The sequence below is a fragment of the Arachis ipaensis genome, chromosome B6, assembly GCF_059453495.1.
Source record: "Arachis ipaensis isolate K30076 ecotype BB chromosome B6, ASM5945349v1, whole genome shotgun sequence".
NCBI lineage: Eukaryota > Viridiplantae > Streptophyta > Magnoliopsida > Fabales > Fabaceae > Arachis > Arachis ipaensis.
The window spans coordinates 49,585,394-49,591,393 of record NC_142441.1 but is presented as its reverse complement, the minus strand read 5'-3'; positions in this window follow the sequence as shown (position 1 = coordinate 49,591,393).

Below are 6,000 nucleotides of genomic sequence, written 5' to 3'. Positions count from 1 at the left end.
TGACAGACGCAAAAGGAGGGTGAATCCTATTCCAGTATGATCGAGAACCTCCAGATGATTAGCCGTGCTGTGACAGAGCATTTGGACCTTTTTCACAGAGAGGATGGGATGTAGCCATTGACAACGGTGATGCCCTATATAAAGCTTTCCATGGAAAGGAGTAGGACTGGTTGGATGAAGACAGCAGGAAAGCAGAGGTTCAGAGGAACGAAAGCATCTCTATACGCTTATCTGAAATTCTCACCAATGAATTACATAAGTATTTCTATCTTTATTTTCTGTTTATTTATTATTATTATTCGAAAACTCCATAACCATTTGATATCCGCCTGACTGAGATTTACAAGATGACCATAGCTTGCTTCATACCAACAATCTCCGTGGGATCGACCCTTACTCACGTAAGGTTTTATTACTTGGACGACCCAATACACTTGCTGGTTAGTTGTATCGAAGTTGTGACAAATTATGAAATAAGATTAGAGCACCAAGTTTTTGGAGCCAGTACCAGGGATCACAATTTCGTGCACCAGCTACCTAAATTAAACCGAATTGCACGAGACTCAAAGTAGCATCTATAGTGGCCAAAAGATAATTAATTCTTGATTAAACTCAACAAATTAAATGCAAATTCACTAGGAAAAGATAGGAAAGATGCCCATGCATCAGATACCTCTTTCAATTTTGATGAAGAATGCATGCTTGCTTTTGAGAACCTTAAGTCAAAACTTGCCTTTGCACCTCTTATAGCACCAGCTGATTGGAATTTTCCATTTGAATCAATGTGTGATGCTAGTAATTATGGCATTGGTGTAGTACTAGGACAGAGGCAAGAAAAACTCTTACATGTTATATACTATGCTAGTAAGTTCTCAATGAGGTTCAACAGAATTATACAACCACTAAAAAAAAATTTCTAGCTGTTGTCTTTGCTTTTGAAAAATTTATATCCTATTTGTTTGGATCAAAGGTGATTGTGTTTACTGATCATGCTTCTTTGAAATATTTGTTGACTAAACAGGATGCAATGCCAGGCTTATTAGATGGATTTTCTTACTCCAAGAGTTTGATATAGAAATAAGGAATAGAAAAGGAGTGGAGAACCAAGTTGCAGATCATCTTTCTAGGATCCCTTGTGAGAGCCATCAAGAATTGAATGAATAATTCCCTGATGAACAATTGCTAGTGATAAAGGAAGCTCCATAGTTTGCTGATATGGCCAACTTTAAAGCTACTAGAGTCATGCCTCACTCCCTCAGTTGGCACCAAGGAAAGAAGCTCCAGCATGATGCCCGCTATTTTATTTGGGATGATCCATATCTTTTCAAAAGATATGCTGATGGTATCATTAGGAGATGTGTCCCTGATGAAGAAACCCAAGGAGTGTTGTGGCACTGCCATGGATCAGAATATGGAGCCCACTTTAGTGGAAATAGGATAACAGCCAAAGTGCCTCAATGTGAATTGTATTGGGCAACTCTATTCAATGAGGCTAGGAAATTTATTGCATCTTGTGATAAGTGTCAAAGGACTGGAAATATTTCAGCAAGAAATAAAATGCTACAAAACTTCATTTTAGAAGTTGAACTCTTTGATGTTTGGAGAATTGATTTTATGGGCCCCTTTCCTTCATTTTACTCTAACAAATATATACTTGTTGCAGTTGATTATGTTTCAAAGTGGGTAGAGGTCACACCAATACCCACTAATGATGCTAGAGTTGTTGCTAACTTCCTCAAAAAAAAACATTTTTTGTACGTTTGATATCCCTAGAAGACTCGTCAGTGATGGAGGAAGCCACTTTTGCAACATACAATTAGAGGCTTTACTACACAAGTATGTGATTAAACACAAGATTGCCAAGAAGATTGGGCCAAGATGATTGACAATGCATTATGGGCATATAGGACAGCTTTTAAGACACCAATTGGCATGTCTCTTTACCAATTAGTGTATGGAAAGTCTTGTCATCTCCCTGTTGAATTGGAACACAAGGCTTACTAGGCCATCAAGTTTTTAAACTTTGATGAAAAGGGTGCTCAAGAGAAAAGACTTCTTCAGTTGCATGAGTTAGATGAGTTTAGGAATGAAGTATATGAGAATACAAAACTCTACAAGAAAAGAACTAAGAAATGGCATGATAAGAGGATTCTCTCAAGGAACTTTGGGCCTTGCCAGCAAGTGTTATTATTCAATTCAAGGCTCAAATTCTTCCTTGGCAAGTTGAGGTTAAGATGGTCTGGATCATTCATCATTATAAAGGTTTCTCCATATGATCAAATAGAAGTTATGGATGAAAGATCTCAAGAGAAATTCACTACGAACGGGCAGAGATTAAAACTCTATCTTGGAGGAGAGTTTGATCGCCAACAGATAATTCAAACTCTAAGTTGAGGAGAGCTAACCGTCAAGCTAGTAACGTTAAAGAAGCACTTGTTGGGAGGTAACCCAATCATAGTATCCTTTGATTTACTCTTAATTCGTAGTTTAGATTAAATCTTTGATTTTACCACTAATTAATGCATAAAGACCAAGAAATAATAGATATAGATTCAAGGGTTTTCACTCAAATAGGGGTTGAGTTGGTGTGCTAATCAACCATGTACCAAAAAGAATGAGTTGAAGATGAGTGCATGATGTCTTTCCACTCATGAACAATGCAATTTAAAAAGAAGGAATGGTTTGGTACGAGAGTTTAAGTAGGAAACAAGTTTGATGTTAGCATGCATTGTAGCAGTGGAAGTGTGGTGCAAGTGTAGTGCTAACATGACATTTGAGATTTTAACTTGCATCACTCTACATAATCTGCATGATCACAACACTTTTTACAGAATCTTTTTGGGTATGTGATAAGCAACCATGCAATAAAGAGAATAAGTTGTTGTTTAAGTGTATGATGCTTGCCAGTGAGTTAGGACACCAAACCATGCATGAAATTGGTTTGGTTTAGACTAATTCTACATCTCATACTTGCTTGATATGGTTTAAACCACTTTTGCTCTGAAAATGTCAATTTGAGTTTCATAAAAGTCAGTTTTGGAATGAGAAGTACATAGCTCATGTATTCACATTTCATGCATGCATCATTAATTTTAAAATTTAAGTTAGCATTGCATGAAACTAAGTTTGTTGTTGCCACCAATCTTAGAAGAAAGCATATAATTGAATCATAAGGAATCATGCATCATTTGGTATCTCAGCATGCATGAAACGTGGCCAAAATGACCATATGATTATGTAACATGAGAAACTTAGAAAGTGGTGTGCCACAGGACATGTTTGGTGTCCAATAACACCAAATGACATTATATTTTTGTTTACCGTGCCATGGCATTTTGATGGCGTCCCATGCTTGGTTACCAGAGAATGAGCATTCTCATTTTTACATATTTTGTGGTTTGCCGTGGCACACCAAACTTGTGGTGTTGGATGGATGAACGGGGATTCATGCGTACACATGGCATGTGTGTACACATGAGTGGCTAGAATTGGGTTTTTGTGTGTACGCACAGCATGTGCGTATGCACAAATATGTGATGGCGTCCCATGCCAAAGCCAAGCCGTCGTACACTTGTTACATGCATCCTTTATATTTCAATTAAATCAAGCATCACCATAGCATTTCCTTTATGGCATTCCACAACACTTTTATGGCATTCCACGCCTATGACATGCATGCATTCATATTCAATCAAATCTCATGTATTTTCATTACTGTCCCACGTGAGGAATTTGGCACTCCACACCTAGTCAAGGTGCATGCATTATGAATCTAATTATTTTATTCATTTTGTTGCATGTCATCCCATGATGAGTTGTATTATATTTTTCATTTTGTTGCATTATGAGTCCAATTGTTTCATTCTTTATGTGTCAAGGTGCATGCATTATGACATCCTTAGGACATCCCACACCTAGTGCATGCATTGTGAGTTGATGAGTGGAAATTACTGTATGATTACAATAACTCCTTCGACAAGTATACCGAATTATCGTCAAGTAAAAACTCATAGAGAGTGAGGTCGATCCCACGAGGATTGATTGATTGAAAAACTTTAGTTAGAAGGGTAACTTAGTTAAGCTAATCAAGAATAAGTGTTGAGTGCAGAAATTTAAATGACAGAATTGTAAATGACTTAAAGATAAAGAAAGCAGTAGAGTGCTGAATTGTAAAGAGCATAAAGATAAATTGCTACAATGTAAATAACAGAAATGTAAATGACCGAATTGTAAAAGGGAATGTGTTGATTAACAGAAATTAAACAAAGCTATAAATAATAGGGAAGATAAGAATGGGAAAGATTCATTGGGGTTAGGAGATGTTGCATTCTCCAGATTAATTTCAGATCATCTCTTCATCAATCATGCAACTCATTGACCTCTTGGCAATCATAATTGATTGAATCCCAATTCCTTGATAATTTAATCTCTCAAATCTTGATAATCAGCCAATTCCTTGGTCTAATTGCTCATGAAGAGAGATAAACTTGGTCCCTGATTATACCATTCATTCTCATAGATCCAAGTAATCGGTAGATCTAGTGTCACATTTATCTAATCCCAAAACCCATATCTACTCAATGTGAGAAGGGATTTCAAGTTTGATTTTATGTTTCCTCTTCCAAGGTTCCCATAAAACCCAAGATGCATTCAATCTCTTTTCCAAGATAATTGAATGCTAAACATGAAGAACAAAATTCCTTCTAGCAAATCAAAGAGAGATGAAGAGAAGAAGAAATTTACTAGCATTAATCCATCAAGTATAACAGAGCTCCCTCCCCCAACGAGAGGGAGTTTAGCTACTCATAGCTTAGAGAAAGTGCAAGAGATGGAAGAAGGTGAAAGTAAAAGTAAAGTGAAGTAAAAGTTCCAAGCCCCTTATCAGTACTCTTCCAGGGGTATATATACTACTCGTATCACTAGAAATAAGAAATTACAAAAAGAAAAGAAATTACAATTAAAACAAAAAGGAATAATATCTCATTTGTGGCATGTGAGTGGCGCGTGAGTGGCGTGCCACACCCAATGTGTTGGTTTGGCATGCCACGCCCGAGGTCCCAAGTGGCACACCCATGATGAGGATTAGCTTGGCTGCCACACCCAAGGTACCAAGTGGCACGCCCATGATGATGGTTGGCTTGGCATGCCACGCCTAAGGTACCAAGTGGCACACCCATGATGACGCTCTTTTCCTCCTTCTCTGAAAAAATGAAGTGGCGTGCCACGCCCAAGTCTGGCGTGCCACACCCTTGTTAAAGTCTTAAATCCTCTTCTCTAGAAAGTTAGCCTGGCGTGTGATGACTTGCATCATCTACCCTTTTTCTTGCATAAAAAGGACCATAAAAATAGCATAATCTCATTTGATCATTGCAATTCATGGTACATTACTTTAAAATGAGTTTGTGCTGAATTTCAGGTGAAAAAGACATCAAAAAGGGGAGAAAACAACAAAACAAGCTAGGCGTGTGAAACTGGCATGCCACATGGAACAAACGCCACAAAATTGTATGGGCGTGGCACGCCAGGAGCTGGGCGTGGCACGCCAGTGTAGTTTTCCAGAGAGCAATAATGAAGGCCACTGAATGGGACGTGGCACGCCAGGTTGGGCGTGGCACGCCTAATCCCTCACATACTAATGGCGTGCCACTTGAGCCATGGGCGTGGCACGCCAGTTCATCACTCCAGAAGGGATCATCACCTGGGCATGCCACTTGGTATCGAAGCCGTGGTACGCCAGCTTCAAAAGTCACTTGGGCGTGCCACTTGATGAGCCATGCGTGGCACATCAAGCTTAAGAAAGCCACAAATGAATGGGCGTGCCACTTGAGCAGCATGGCGTGGTACGCTAGTACAAGATTCCAGAGAAGAGGTTGAAGGCTAAAAAGGCCTAGGCGTGCCACTTGAGATCGAAGGCGTGGCACTCCAAGCTTTCACCCTCACTTAGGCATGCTACTTAAGCATTTAGGCATGACACGCCAATGTACAAGAAAGCCAAAGCAA